A 16,799-nucleotide genomic window follows, 5' to 3' on the forward strand; every position below is an offset into this window, starting at 1 on the left:
TTATTACTCTATTTATTATTCTTATTATTGTTTAATTTCCCATATAAGCAGTTGAGGGTTAAGGGCCTTGCTCAAGGGCTCAAATATAACAGCTTGGTGGTACCATAAGTTTGAAATTGGGACCTTCTGATCAGTAGTTAAGCACCTTATCTTATCTGCATGTTGTTAATTTTCATGCAGTGGAGCCACTACAGCGGATTATGATTTTGTGAGATGTCGAAAGGATGGACATGTTTCTGTACTTGATCTCTCTCACAGAGAGCTTATTAGTGATGTTCAGCACCAGGTGTTTCTCCTCCTTTAACACTGGAGACAATAACCCCAAAGCGTGGAAACGTTTTCTTTTTTTTTTCTCGGCGGATAACGGAATATCTGAATATTTTCTAGAAATATTCTTCAGTCAGTGTTAAATTAAAATGATTCATTCCAATTTTATGACGAAGTCAAATCTAGACACTACATTGACTAATCTATAGTTAGCACAAAACCCATCCAACCTGTTTGCCTGGGGCCAAGACTCCCATTGTATTCTAATCACTTCCAAGCAATGTCAAGCAATGCTCTGAGATCATCCCAAACCACTGATTTAGTGATCAGGCAATCTGTACAAATGGCTGCATAGAACCACACCTATAAGAGTCACAATGAGATTAATTTTCTTTTGCAACACATATTTAAGACTTATTTAACTATTTTGATGAATAATAATTGGAAATATATATAATAATTGCCAGCTTTATGCAAGTTGATGATACTTTTAAGTTAACTAAGTATGTTTTTTTTATGTTTTTTAGGGTGATATAACCAAACAGGATGGCTCAGGTGTTGTCCAGGGACATATTTAAGGTTGATTGGGACATCAGGACAAAACTCTGGGAGGTGGAGTTACAGTATAGCTTATGCATATTTTTGTCATTTGTGCTTTTTAACATCCTTGTGACCCAAAGAAATTATGCAATGAAGAATTTTGTTTGACTTTGTGTGAAAATCTTATTTCTGCAGGTCTGACTAATTTACACAGATGGATTAAACAACAACAGATTTAAGTTGTTTTCAAGACAATACACGTGACATTTCATCATTGAAGTATCATTAAGGCATTCATAATCTTTAAAATAAATTTCCAAAAATTCTAAGCTGCTATTAACAAGTATGAATATCTAATATTACTAATAATACCTTTGATCATTAAACAAATGCTAATTTTAGAACCATTTGTCCATCATGACAAACACATCTTTACAGTTAAGATTTTTAAATGAATATTTTTTTATTATATTTGCTACAATACTATATCTGTGTTATTATTTTAATTGTTGAGCTGAATTAAGTCAAGCGACCTTGACAATTTTTTTATTAAATGGTAAATATGTAACAGGGAAATGTAGTGAATGAATTTTGATTAGCATTTAATAAATGTGTTAACTTGTAAAGTAGAATAACCTATATCTGATGAACCACAGAAGACTATAGACTGACCTGTTTAGCTGAAAATGGTCTGTGTCATTGTTCATGGTACAGATAATGTATTGACTCCCAGCCAAAGTCAAAAGCTATTTGTGTGTCCTTAGGAAGACCTAACGAGATATATTTTCTATCTTTTGATCACTCCTGTACTGCATGCATTATGTATGAATATAACCAAATTATATCAGTTTACCTCAACTTTATGAGACGGCCCTGACTGGGTGACAGCTGCTACCCTGACCTTCATGATTGTTATAAATAAACATTAACTTGACCATTCACATTGTTTCTGCTTCTCTTATTTTACAGGTGATTTTTTGGTAGGCATATTAACAGTGAAACCTTGGTCTGTGAGTGTTTTGCAAGAAGAACAAAAGTGTTACAAAACTTAATAAACGAGCAAGATCTTGATATACGTGTGCTGTAGTACACATGCACTTTGTCTGCCGAGCGTCATGTGACCACAACTGAACCAAAAGTTCTTTTCAAATACATCCTACGGGATTATGGGTGATCATCTCCTATGCTCAGTCTCAATGCACATGCATCACTCATATAATCAACATCTATGCGCACGTGTACTGTTTACTATAACATTGTGACCACGTGTGTGTGCACACGTAAAGCATTTTTTTGTGTGTCTAACTTTAGTGACTGTTCTTTAGTAACAACAGCCTGTAACAACAGCCCCCATAAATAAAAAAACGTTTAAAAGGCTTTAGCAGTGTGGGAGCTGAATCTGTTTAACCACAATGCAACGTCACATTTCCGCAAAATCATCAAAAGAAAGCAAACGCAATTGTCATTAGAGAAGTTCCTTGTTAAAGACGTTTTCTGACAGAGCAGCGATTCTGTTTGTGTGTGTGTGTGTCTGTGTGTGTGTGTGTGTGTGTGTGTGCATATGTGTGTGAAAGTCACCCTAGACAGTAGCCCCTCCTCTTCGCCTCCCTCATCTTAATTCGGCCAATATTCTTATTAAAGGTAAAGTGCAAGTTAATTTGTCTTATTTTTACTTTATATTTTGTTTTAATTAATTTTAGACTATTTTTGGGTTGTGAAATGAATCATCTAAGTTTCTAGTATTTCGTATGGGGGAAATTCCCTTTGATATAAGAGTGTTTTGATATAAAAGCCTGCTTTGGAAACAAATTGTGCTTGCAATCCAAGGTTTAACTGTTTATAGTTAATATATACATTTCTTTTTGTGTGTTTTTTTTTTTTTTTTTGACAACATATACAATAATAATAATAAAAAAAATATATTGGGCATATGCAACAATCAATTATCATAATTCTCTTATTGATCCTAAATAAAATTATGAAGAGTATTCCATGACAATCAACATTCCTTGAAAGTTGTCTTACACCAAAACACTAATAAATCTGGGAATATTATATCGATGACAAAGAAACAATGTTTAACCTGGCTTAACATTCTAGGATTCTTTATTTCAATGATTATCACAGCTGATTCTGAAAGAGAAATCGAGAGTATGTAGTTCACATGCACAAATAAAACAAAAATATTGATGTGGCAGGGGACAGTTCCCAGAGTAGGTGAAGAGGGTAACCATACTGATTGGTTCATTTGGATTTCTAACTTTCATTATTCCTTTATATACTGTACAGTGGTGTGAAGTGTTTAGCCCCTTACTGATTTCTTTGAAACTTTTATGTTTCAGATCATCAAACAAATTTAAATATTAGTCAAAGATAACACAAGTAAATACATAATGCAGTTTTTAAACGAAGATTTTTTTTTATTAAGGGAAACAAAATCCAAAACTACATAACCCCATGTGAAAAAGTGTTTGCCTTTGGCACAATGTTGGTTTAGTAGATAATGGCAAAGTTGAAAACTGTAAATTAAATTAGACTCTTTTTATTACCACCAATAATAAGAAAACACATTTATATGTCCAGAACTGTATCCATTAATTTTATTTAAACTAAGAAAATATAAATAACCATTATGATGATAAACTACATAATACACACCTAGTACAACCACTTTTTCTCTCAGCAAGGTGGATGAAAATAAATGCATAAAAACAAAGCACCAATTGCCTCAGACTGTCATTTGTATGAGCTGGCTCTGCATCTTCCTCATCATCCTTCACTTCGATACTTTCACCATCAGCTTGGTTACTGTAGCTCAGCTGTTCTTTATCATCATCAGCAGCATCATTACAGCATTGTTGAAGAACTGTGACTCATTTGTGTCTAAGGTCTTGGAAAAGATTGTGTTTCTTGAACTTCAATCTTTTCTTGCTTTAAACAGTTTGTTGGAGCACTTTCAATCTGGTTTTAAGGAGGCCCACAGTACTGAATCAGCCCTCTTGAGAGTGTTAAACGACATCTTTTTAACCACTGATACTGGAGATTCTGTGGTCCTTGTTCTTCTAAAGCTATCATCTGCTTTTGACGCTATCAATCTCTCAATATTTTTAAATAGACTAGAGTCCTGGGTGGGTCTCTCTGGCATAGTCTTAAAATGGTTTTAGTCATTTTTATCTGACAGAAAATATGGGGTTATTGATTGATTTCTCCTCGTCGACTTCTTTCCCCTGTAGTCTTCCACAAGGCTCTGTGTTGGCTCCCACTCTATTTTCATTGTGCATGCTACCTCTGGGCTCCATTTTTGGGAAACATGGGGTATCTTTCCACTTTTACGCTGATGACACACAAGTCAGATCCATCCTGGATCTGCAAATTTCACCACCATCACATACAGTTTTTCTTTAACTTTTGAGAAACTACTGAAGTCTGTGTCTCAACTGGGAGACAAACTAGAAACATTTTTCAATACAGAGTTTAAGAAAATATCACCTGGAGGTAAACTGTACTTCATAATTGTCTCTGATTGCCATGTGTAAGACCAAGCTTTTTTTAAAAAAAACACAATAACTGTACTAATGGTACTTGCTAAAATTGTTTGTCTGTAGCAATACGACTACAAATTTGCAGTTTTTTGTTACAATTATGTTGTCAAGCAAATTTTGACCTCATGTAGATTCGCCTCTATAATTTTAATTGAGTAAATCCAGCAACAATGTAACTATTTCAAACATTTTTTAAAGTGCATTATCCAATTTATTAAAATGGACATGAATACAGACTGTGTCTGGCCACATCATGTTTATATTTATCAAACCTGCCACTCAAATAATTAATGTTCATTGTAAATATTTTAAGATAGGTAGATTTATTAGTAAATAAAATGTCTAATGTCTCACAGCTCAAATCAGTGGAGATGCAGATGATTGTGTAATTATCTGGGAGAAGAAGCCGACAATGAAGGAGGAGAGAAAGGCCAAGAGCCTGCATCTGCCCCTTACCTTCTTCTGTGGTATTAGTAGTGATTCAGACACTGAGTCTGACAGTCTAGAGGACCTTGAAACAGAGCTACAAAAGATCCAGCAAGCTCTGGTGAGTGCCATAAAGGAATTCTAAACAAATCGGCAGATTGGAATTTTTAAGTATTACGCTTTTTTGAACACAAAAACAAACCTTTTTATAAGAAGGCCACTATGCCCTTTGTTTTGCAGTGCACGTGGCACGTTGTTCTGTAGCTATTGTGCAACTACAGTATTGTGATTTTCAGGAGTTCAAAAAATGTGAAGAATTTATCACAGACCTCAATCTTTGTATCCTGGTGGTGGACTATATAGCTTTCATCTAATGTTGGGATCCCTTTAGGAAAAGTCATTACATTTTAGGTTGAGGGTTTAGGTGTTTTCTTTGCTGCTAAACATAGGTGCAGATCATTTCTGACCCTGAAGACAGCACATGGGTTATAGTTTAATGGTTCTTAAGTAGTTTATACTGTACTAATAAATCCTAAAATGCACTACAGCCAAGAAACAACACATGCTGTGTTGCTATGTTAGTAATTGTCCTTCATAGTTATGTCACAGGATTTTGTGTTTTTTTTTAGGCTTAATAAAAGTATTTTGTTTCAGAGAGAAATAAACTGAAACAAGGAAACAAATAAGAGCTGCTCTGCACAGTCTGCTAAAGCTGATAGCTGTCCTGTTGTCCCTTTACATAAAGATCCATAAAGCTGAAACATCAACTATGCTTAAAATAGAGAGCATCAATCTTGTTTGTTAAAATTAATTATGAACAGAAATTATTTACTGCAGACAGAACATTGAATATGAACAGAAATGTTCAACAGCATGCCTAAGACAAGTCTGCTCTTCTGTAAATTAAAAATGTAATTGTTATGATTTTAGTGTTGGAGAAGCATGACTTTAGCTACTATCATTATATTTAATGAAGTATAAACCAGCAACTTTCTTCTGGTTTCCCATTTTTAGGTTGAGGTGAAGTCTGGTGAAAAAGATGAGGGAATTCATTTTAAGCAGAGGGCAAAACTCTTTAGATGGGATCTTGACCAGTGGAAAAAGCTTGGAGTTGGTGATATGAAGATCCTCTTCCATCCAGTGAAAAAGTACTACCACATCCTGATGAAGCATGAACAAAATTTAAAGATGTTTGCTAACCACATCATCACTAAAGACATGGAGCTGAAACCCATGAGTACATCTGCTAACGCATTGGTTTGGACAGCCAATGACTACGCAGGTCAGAACATTGCTATGTAATTATGCAATTATTTCACTCTTTTTGGTTCAATGTCTTATCAAGTTTGAATTTTAAACCTTTATCTTTTTATCAAACAGGGGGCAATGCCAAGGTAGAGCAGTTTGCAGTCAAATTCAAGACACCAGAACTTGCTGAATTCTTCACAGAGTTCTTCACAAATTGTCAGAGGGGCATGTCTCAAGAAGACTCAGTCCAGTGTAAAGTCATGCACATTTCTAAACCAAGCAACCCAGTGTTATTTTTCACTATAGCTGCTGACTCTAAGTCAATTGGCACGTTTACAATGGAACTTTTTGCAGACATCGTACCTAAAACTGCAGAAAACTTTAGAGCTTTGTGCACTGGTAAGAAAGGATTTGGTTACCAGAATTCCATTTTTCACAGAATTATTCCTGATTTTATCTGTCAGGTAAATTTTTATTTGGTATTATAGTACTACTGTAAGTGAGGTCTATGGTCTTAAACTCATTTTAGGACCACATTACATTTAAAATGTACAACACATGAACAACATGTGTAGACATCACAATATATGTCAATACATCAATGATTTTATTTTTAAGGGTGGTGATATAACCAACCATGATGGCTCAGGTGGAAAGAGTATCTACGGGGACAAGTTTCAGGACGAAAACTTTGAAGTGCGCCACACAGGGCCAGGTATAGTGTCCATGGCCAATCGTGGCAGAGATACAAACAACTCTCATTTTTTTATCACATTGAAAAAAAACTGAGCATTTGGACTTCAAACATGTGGCTTTTGGCACTGTCAAACATGGCATGGATGTGGTGAAACAAATAGGAAACCTGGGCTCTAGGAAGGGCAAACCGAGCAAAATGATAACAGTTGTAGACTGTGGACAGCTGTAGTACTTTTTTTTTCATCCATGCCATGTTTGACAGTGCCAAAAGCCACATGTTTGAAGTCCAAATGCTCAGTTTTTTTTCAATGTGATAAAAAAATGAGAGTTGTTTGTATCTCTGCCACGATTGGCCATGGACACTATACCTGGCCCTGTGTGGCGCACTTCAAAGTTTTCGTCCTGAAACTTGTCCCCGTAGATACTCTTTCCACTTAAGCCATCATGGTTGGTTATATCACCACCCTTAAAAATAAAATCATTGATGTATTGACATATATTGTGATGTCTACACATGTTGTTCATGTGTTGTACATTTTAAATGTAATGTGGTCCTAAAATGAGTTTAAGACCATAGACCTCACTTACAGTAGTACTATAATACCAAATAAAAATTTACCTGACAGATAAAATCAGGAATAATTCTGTGAAAAATGGAATTCTGGTAACCAAATCCTTTCTTACCAGTGCACAAAGCTCTAAAGTTTTCTGCAGTTTTAGGTACGATGTCTGCAAAAAGTTCCATTGTAAACGTGCCAATTGACTTAGAGTCAGCAGCTATAGTGAAAAATAACACTGGGTTGCTTGGTTTAGAAATGTGCATGACTTTACACTGGACTGAGTCTTCTTGAGACATGCCCCTCTGACAATTTGTGAAGAACTCTGTGAAGAATTCAGCAAGTTCTGGTGTCTTGAATTTGACTGCAAACTGCTCTACCTTGGCATTGCCCCCTGTTTGATAAAAAGATAAAGGTTTAAAATTCAAACTTGATAAGACATTGAACCAAAAAGAGTGAAATAATTGCATAATTACATAGCAATGTTCTGACCTGCGTAGTCATTGGCTGTCCAAACCAATGCGTTAGCAGATGTACTCATGGGTTTCAGCTCCATGTCTTTAGTGATGATGTGGTTAGCAAACATCTTTAAATTTTGTTCATGCTTCATCAGGATGTGGTAGTACTTTTTCACTGGATGGAAGAGGATCTTCATATCACCAACTCCAAGCTTTTTCCACTGGTCAAGATCCCATCTAAAGAGTTTTGCCCTCTGCTTAAAATGAATTCCCTCATCTTTTTCACCAGACTTCACCTCAACCTAAAAATGGGAAACCAGAAGAAAGTTGCTGGTTTATACTTCATTAAATATAATGATAGTAGCTAAACTCATGCTTCTCCAACACTAAAATCATAACAATTACATTTTTAATTTACAGAAGAGCAGACTTGTCTTAGGCATGCTGTTGAACATTTCTGTTCATATTCAATGTTCTGTCTGCAGTAAATAATTTCTGTTCATAATTAATTTTAACAAACAAGATTGATGCTCTCTATTTTAAGCATAGTTGATGTTTCAGCTTTATGGATCTTTATGTAAAGGGACAACAGGACAGCTATCAGCTTTAGCAGACTGTGCAGAGCAGCTCTTATTTGTTTCCTTGTTTCAGTTTATTTCTCTCTGAAACAAAATACTTTTATTAAGCCTAAAAAAAAAACACAAAATCCTGTGACATAACTATGAAGGACAATTACTAACATAGCAACACAGCATGTGTTGTTTCTTGGCTGTAGTGCATTTTAGGATTTATTAGTACAGTATAAACTACTTAAGAACCATTAAACTATAACCCATGTGCTGTCTTCAGGGTCAGAAATGATCTGCACCTATGTTTAGCAGCAAAGAAAACACCTAAACCCTCAACCTAAAATGTAATGACTTTTCCTAAAGGGATCCCAACATTAGATGAAAGCTATATAGTCCACCACCAGGATACAAAGATTGAGGTCTGTGATAAATTCTTCACATTTTTTGAACTCCTGAAAATCACAATACTGTAGTTGCACAATAGCTACAGAACAACGTGCCACGTGCACTGCAAAACAAAGGGCATAGTGGCCTTCTTATAAAAAGGTTTGTTTTTGTGTTCAAAAAAGCGTAATACTTAAAAATTCAAATCTGCCGATTTGTTTAGAATTCCTTTATGGCACTCACCAGAGCTTGCTGGATCTTTTGTAGCTCTGTTTCAAAGTCCTCTAGACTGTCAGACTCAGTGTCTGAATCACTACTAATACCACAGAAGAAGGTAAGGGGCAGATGCAGGCTCTTGGCCTTTCTCTCCTCCTTCATTGTCGGCTTCTTCTCCCAGATAATTACACAATCATCTGCATCTCCACTGATTTGAGCTGTGAGACATTAGACATTTTATTTACTAATAAATCTACCTATCTTAAAATATTTACAATGAACATTAATTATTTGAGTGGCAGGTTTGATAAATATAAACATGATGTGGCTAGACACAGTCTGTATTCATGTCCATTTTAATAAATTGGATAATGCACTTTAAAAAATGTTTGAAATAGTTACATTGTTGCTGGATTTACTCAATTAAAATTATAGAGGCGAATCTACATGAGGTCAAAATTTGCTTGACAACATAATTGTAACAAAAAACTGCAAATTTGTAGTCGTATTGCTACAGACAAACAATTTTAGCAAGTACCATTAGTACAGTTATTGTGTTTTTTTTAAAAAAAGCTTGGTCTTACACATGGCAATCAGAGACAATTATGAAGTACAGTTTACCTCCAGGTGATATTTTCTTAAACTCTGTATTGAAAAATGTTTCTAGTTTGTCTCCCAGTTGAGACACAGACTTCAGTAGTTTCTCAAAAGTTAAAGAAAAACTGTATGTGATGGTGGTGAAATTTGCAGATCCAGGATGGATCTGACTTGTGTGTCATCAGCGTAAAAGTGGAAAGATACCCCATGTTTCCCAAAAATGGAGCCCAGAGGTAGCATGCACAATGAAAATAGAGTGGGAGCCAACACAGAGCCTTGTGGAAGACTACAGGGGAAAGAAGTCGACGAGGAGAAATCAATCAATAACCCCATATTTTCTGTCAGATAAAAATGACTAAAACCATTTTAAGACTATGCCAGAGAGACCCACCCAGGACTCTAGTCTATTTAAAAATATTGAGAGATTGATAGCGTCAAAAGCAGATGATAGCTTTAGAAGAACAAGGACCACAGAATCTCCAGTATCAGTGGTTAAAAAGATGTCGTTTAACACTCTCAAGAGGGCTGATTCAGTACTGTGGGCCTCCTTAAAACCAGATTGAAAGTGCTCCAACAAACTGTTTAAAGCAAGAAAAGATTGAAGTTCAAGAAACACAATCTTTTCCAAGACCTTAGACACAAATGAGTCACAGTTCTTCAACAATGCTGTAATGATGCTGCTGATGATGATAAAGAACAGCTGAGCTACAGTAACCAAGCTGATGGTGAAAGTATCGAAGTGAAGGATGATGAGGAAGATGCAGAGCCAGCTCATACAAATGACAGTCTGAGGCAATTGGTGCTTTGTTTTTATGCATTTATTTTCATCCACCTTGCTGAGAGAAAAAGTGGTTGTACTAGGTGTGTATTATGTAGTTTATCATCATAATGGTTATTTATATTTTCTTAGTTTAAATAAAATTAATGGATACAGTTCTGGACATATAAATGTGTTTTCTTATTATTGGTGGTAATAAAAAGAGTCTAATTTAATTTACAGTTTTCAACTTTGCCATTATCTACTAAACCAACATTGTGCCAAAGGCAAACACTTTTTCACATGGGGTTATGTAGTTTTGGATTTTGTTTCCCTTAATAAAAAAAATCTTCGTTTAAAAACTGCATTATGTATTTACTTGTGTTATCTTTGACTAATATTTAAATTTGTTTGATGATCTGAAACATAAAAGTTTCAAAGAAATCAGTAAGGGGCTAAACACTTCACACCACTGTACAGTATATAAAGGAATAATGAAAGTTAGAAATCCAAATGAACCAATCAGTATGGTTACCCTCTTCACCTACTCTGGGAACTGTCCCCTGCCACATCAATATTTTTGTTTTATTTGTGCATGTGAACTACATACTCTCGATTTCTCTTTCAGAATCAGCTGTGATAATCATTGAAATAAAGAATCCTAGAATGTTAAGCCAGGTTAAACATTGTTTCTTTGTCATCGATATAATATTCCCAGATTTATTAGTGTTTTGGTGTAGGACAACTTTCAAGGAATGTTGATTGTCATGGAATACTCTTCATAATTTTATTTAGGATCAATAAGAGAATTATGATAATTGATTGTTGCATATGCCCAATATATTTTTTTTATTATTATTATTGTATATGTTGTCAAAAAAAAAAAAAAAAAAACACACAAAAAGAAATGTATATATTTACTATAAACAGTTAAACCTTGGATTGCAAGCACAATTTGTTTCCAAAGCAGGCTTTTATATCAAAACACTCTTATATCAAAGGGAATTTCCCCCATACGAAATACTAGAAACTTAGATGATTCATTTCACAACCCAAAAATAGTCTAAAATTAATTAAAACAAAATATAAAGTAAAAATAAGACAAATTAACTTGCACTTTACCTTTAATAAGAATATTGGCCGAATTAAGATGAGGGAGGCGAAGAGGAGGGGCTACTGTCTAGGGTGACTTTCACACACATATGCACACACACACACACACACACACACAGACACACACACACACAAACAGAATCGCTGCTCTGTCAGAAAACGTCTTTAACAAGGAACTTCTCTAATGACAATTGCGTTTGCTTTCTTTTGATGATTTTGCGGAAATGTGACGTTGCATTGTGGTTAAACAGATTCAGCTCCCACACTGCTAAAGCCTTTTAAACGTTTTTTTATTTATGGGGGCTGTTGTTACAGGCTGTTGTTACTAAAGAACAGTCACTAAAGTTGGACACACAAAAAAATGCTTTACGTGTGCACACACACGTGGTCACAATGTTATAGTAAACAGTACACGTGCGCATAGATGTTGATTATATGAGTGATGCATGTGCATTGAGACTGAGCATAGGAGATGATCACCCATAATCCCGTAGGATGTATTTGAAAAGAACTTTTGGTTCAGTTGTGGTCACATGACGCTCGGCAGACAAAGTGCATGTGTACTACAGCACACGTATATCAAGATCTTGCTCGTTTATTAAGTTTTGTAACACTTTTGTTCTTCTTGCAAAACACTCACAGACCAAGGTTTCACTGTTAATATGCCTACCAAAAAATCACCTGTAAAATAAGAGAAGCAGAAACAATGTGAATGGTCAAGTTAATGTTTATTTATAACAATCATGAAGGTCAGGGTAGCAGCTGTCACCCAGTCAGGGCCGTCTCATAAAGTTGAGGTAAACTGATATAATTTGGTTATATTCATACATAATGCATGCAGTACAGGAGTGATCAAAAGATAGAAAATATATCTCGTTAGGTCTTCCTAAGGACACACAAATAGCTTTTGACTTTGGCTGGGAGTCAATACATTATCTGTACCATGAACAATGACACAGACCATTTTCAGCTAAACAGGTCAGTCTATAGTCTTCTGTGGTTCATCAGATATAGGTTATTCTACTTTACAAGTTAACACATTTATTAAATGCTAATCAAAATTCATTCACTACATTTCCCTGTTACATATTTACCATTTAATAAAAAAATTGTCAAGGTCGCTTGACTTAATTCAGCTCAACAATTAAAATAATAACACAGATATAGTATTGTAGCAAATATAATAAAAAAATATTCATTTAAAAATCTTAACTGTAAAGATGTGTTTGTCATGATGGACAAATGGTTCTAAAATTAGCATTTGTTTAATGATCAAAGGTATTATTAGTAATATTAGATATTCATACTTGTTAATAGCAGCTTAGAATTTTTGGAAATTTATTTTAAAGATTATGAATGCCTTAATGATACTTCAATGATGAAATGTCACGTGTATTGTCTTGAAAACAACTTAAATCTGTTGTTGTTTAATCCATCTGTGTAAATTAGTCAGACCTGCAGAAATAAGATTTTCACACAAAGTCAAACAAAATTCTTCATTGCATAATTTCTTTGGGTCACAAGGATGTTAAAAAGCACAAATGACAAAAATATGCATAAGCTATACTGTAACTCCACCTCCCACCACCACCACCTCGAGTTTTGTCCTGATGTCCCAATCAACCTTAAATACAGTATGTCCCTGGACAACACCTGAGCCATCCTGTTTGGTTATATCACCCTAAAAAAACATAAAAAAAAACAGACTTAGTTAACTTAAAAGTATCATCAACTTGCATAAAGCTGGCAATTATTATATATATTTCCAATTATTATTCATCAAAATAGTTAAATAAGTCTTAAATATGTGTTGCAAAAGAAAATTAATCTCATTGTGACTCTTATAGGTGTGGTTCTATGCAGCCATTTGTACAGATTGCCTGATCACTAAATCAGTGGTTTGGGATGATCTCAGAGCATTGCTTGACATTGCTTGGAAGTGATTAGAATACAATGGGAGTCTTGGCCCCAGGCAAACAGGTTGGATGGGTTTTGTGCTAACTATAGATTAGTCAATGTAGTGTCTAGATTTGACTTCGTCATAAAATTGGAATGAATCATTTTAATTTAACACTGACTGAAGAATATTTCTAGAAAATATTCAGATATTCCGTTATCCGCCGAGAAAAAAAAAAGAAAACGTTTCCACGCTTTGGGGTTATTGTCTCCAGTGTTAAAGGAGGAGAAACACCTGGTGCTGAACATCACTAATAAGCTCTCTGTGAGAGAGATCAAGTACAGAAACATGTCCATCCTTTCGACATCTCACAAAATCATAATCCGCTGTAGTGGCTCCACTGCATGAAAATTAACAACATGCAGATAAGATAAGGTGCTTAACTACTGATCAGAAGGTCCCAATTTCAAACTTATGGTACCACCAAGCTGTTATATTTGAGCCCTTGAGCAAGGCCCTTAACCCTCAACTGCTTATATGGGAAATTAAACAATAATAAGAATAATAAATAGAGTAATAATATTAATTTAAAAAATCACACTGGATAAAACCATAAGCGTAAATGGAATAAAGATCAAATATAGTTGGTGTTTCAGTCATTTCAATCCAAGGTGGTCCAGAGGCTGTGGGCACAGATGTCTTTGTCAGATTTGTCTAGATTGTTTGGATTATCCTCAGGGACCAAACCTGTTACATATCACTTGCAAGCTTTTTATTAATTTGATAAATGAAAACATTAAACACACACGTTGATGTGTATTGGTCTATTAGGTGATTTTTCTGGTCATGACACTAGACTTGTATCACATAGCACTGAAATGAGTTTGACACCCCTGACCTAACTGAATAACAGAATACTAAATGAAAGTGAGACCTGCACCTCTGACAATCTGAAAAGATTTTCCTGAAGGATTGAGCAAATTCAGGTGTCTTGAATTTGGCAGCAAGCTGCTCCACTACAGCATTGCCCTCTGTTTGGGGGAAAAAAACAAATTTTGTCCAAAAAAAGGCAGGTTATATTTCTAACTTGACAAAACACCAAAGAACAATGCATTATTGTTGAATATTGTTGTTAATATTAAAAAAATAGCACCATAACATTCAAGTTTCTAACCTGCATAGTAATTAGCCGTCCAAACCACTGTGTGTACAGATGTGTTCAAGGGTTTCATCTCTAAGTCCTTGGAGATGATGTGTTTAACACACACCTTTAAGACCCTGTCACACCTCATCAGGACCTGGTAGTACTTTTGCACCGGATGGAAGAGGATCTTCAGATCACCAACTCCATGCTCTTTCCACTCGCCTACATCATGATCCCATTTGAACATATTTACCTTCTGCTTGAAAAGAGTCTTCTCAACTTCATCAGCTATATCAGACTTGAAGGTAAGCTGAGAATGGGAGATCGAAAGGATGTTACTGGTTTCACACACAAACACACACATTGATTAAATCACCATTTAATGAAAGTATCGCCATTTAATGTCAAGAATAATTACATTTAAAGTGAAATATTTCATCATTTTTATATTTGGATGATTACTCACACACTCATTCACACTACAGGCAAATTGGGAATGCCAATTAGCCTAATCAGTATGTTTTTGGGCTAACCCGCACAAGAAGAACATGCAAACTTCATAGACCCAGACCAAAGACGTGAATCAAACCCAGATCCTACAGTTGCAAGGTGACAGTGCTAAACAAGCTCAAAAGTGTGGATACCTTCGGGGAATTTGCAGTATGTGTATTTTTTAAGAAAAGGCAAGTAAGAAGGCAAAACAACTTTATTTCATTTCCTATAAGACACAAGGTCATATGTAAGGTTTAACAGAATGGCACAACCATCAAATAAAACATGACAGTAAAGAAAACAAGGAAATAAGTACTGTTCAATGTCTGCTTATCTTTAGTTCTTTAGTTCTTGCCTCCTTTAGCATCAATGGTGGCATGCAGTCTTTTGTAATAACTGTGCCTGAGGTCCTTGATTCTCTCAGGTGGTACAGCTACCTAAACTTCTTGGCAAAATGCCTTTAGTTTCTGTAATTTTCTTGCTGTCTTGCATGAACTGCAGATTTGAAATCTCCCCAGAGTGATTCGATGATATTAAAGTCAGAAGACTGTGATGGCCACTGTGGGATGGTGTACTTTTCAACCGTAGGCCTTGTTGACTTCTCTCAAAACATAAAGTTAAATTTTGGTCTCATCACTCCAAATGACTCTGCTCCAGAAGATTTAAGGCATGTCTAGGTGCTGTCAGACATACTGTAAGTTGGCCTTTTTGTGGCATGAAGTGTTTTTCTGAGAATTGCATTTCAAACAATTCTCCTGGCACCAGTGAATGACATCTTTCTTGGTTTACATGACCATGGCTTAGTATCAACAGAACCTCCTATTTTCCATTTCTTTTCCAACTAATTGCTAATTAATGACTTGTGATGACCACTATCATTAAATAAGAATTCACTGACTGTCTTCATCAGCCGAGTCCTTGACATCTTCAAGTGGAACCGTCACTGCATGCATCTCAAGCAGACCACAGGAGACCATTCTTAGCAGAGAGACAGAGGCCTCCATACTGTAGATGAGAAGTCCAACCAAATCTGTGGCACCACAATGTGTCAGACAGGTCCACAGGGCAGAGGGGTCTGCATCACTGGCAACACTGGTGTTCCATTTGTAGCCTGACAGAAAGAGAGAGTGAGAGTGAGGGCAGTTAGTTATGCTAGCAGTCAATAAATGTATAAGCTCAATGTACATTTTATGCAGAGTGAAAGCAGTGATTATCTATGACAGTATAGATGTATGGGAGAGCCATAAGGAGAAACAGTCATCACTGCTTCCTGGGAAGTAAGCCAACCAGTCACACCACCGTCAACAAACCTGAGTGATCAATGAGAGTGGGGAAGACAGCATCTAAACATAACAGTTCACCATAATACTGTCCATGATGATATACTCATTATCTTGGCAACTTTTCTGAGATGAAAATTGGTTATGCTGATAATATCTACATGAGCTTTAAATAAAAGATAATCACACACAGGTATTTTATTGGTGCACATGATAAAACAGAAAGGCCATCCATACTGTAGTTCTGTGTAATCAGAAAGGTTACTTCTAGCTAACTAGTTCTGGGCCCTAGCTGCACATGGGCCTTGAACTAGTATTTCTGTATTGTCAGAATTAATCAGAATGAAGTTAATTAGCATGAATTATTTGATAAGTGGCTTATGTCCTTTACAGACTCTTTATAAAAACACAGAATTGTTGACATTTTTTGCAGATTTATTAAAAAATAAAAACTGAAACATCACATGGTCCTTCAGACCCTTTGCTCAGTATTTAGTAGAAGCACCTTTTTGATTTAATACAACCATGAGTCTTTTTGGGAAAGATGCAACACATTTTTGGATTTGTGACCTAGATTTGTGGATCCTCTGCCATTCCTTCTTGCAGATCCTTTCCA

At 35.5% G+C, this 16,799-nt stretch overlaps 2 pseudogenes; one reads left to right on the plus strand and one right to left on the minus strand.

Annotated features, from left to right (window-relative positions):
* Positions 1 to 5,852: 5,852 nt before the first annotated feature.
* LOC128522572 (peptidyl-prolyl cis-trans isomerase-like) lies at positions 5,853 to 6,948 on the plus strand (annotated as a pseudogene).
* Positions 6,949 to 6,958: 10 nt separating this feature from the next.
* Positions 6,959 to 9,044, minus strand: LOC128520159 (E3 SUMO-protein ligase RanBP2-like; annotated as a pseudogene).
* Between the last annotated feature and the right edge of the window lie 7,755 nt (positions 9,045 to 16,799).

This window comes from Clarias gariepinus, chromosome 1 (genome assembly GCF_024256425.1).
Source record: "Clarias gariepinus isolate MV-2021 ecotype Netherlands chromosome 1, CGAR_prim_01v2, whole genome shotgun sequence".
Lineage (NCBI taxonomy): Eukaryota > Metazoa > Chordata > Actinopteri > Siluriformes > Clariidae > Clarias > Clarias gariepinus.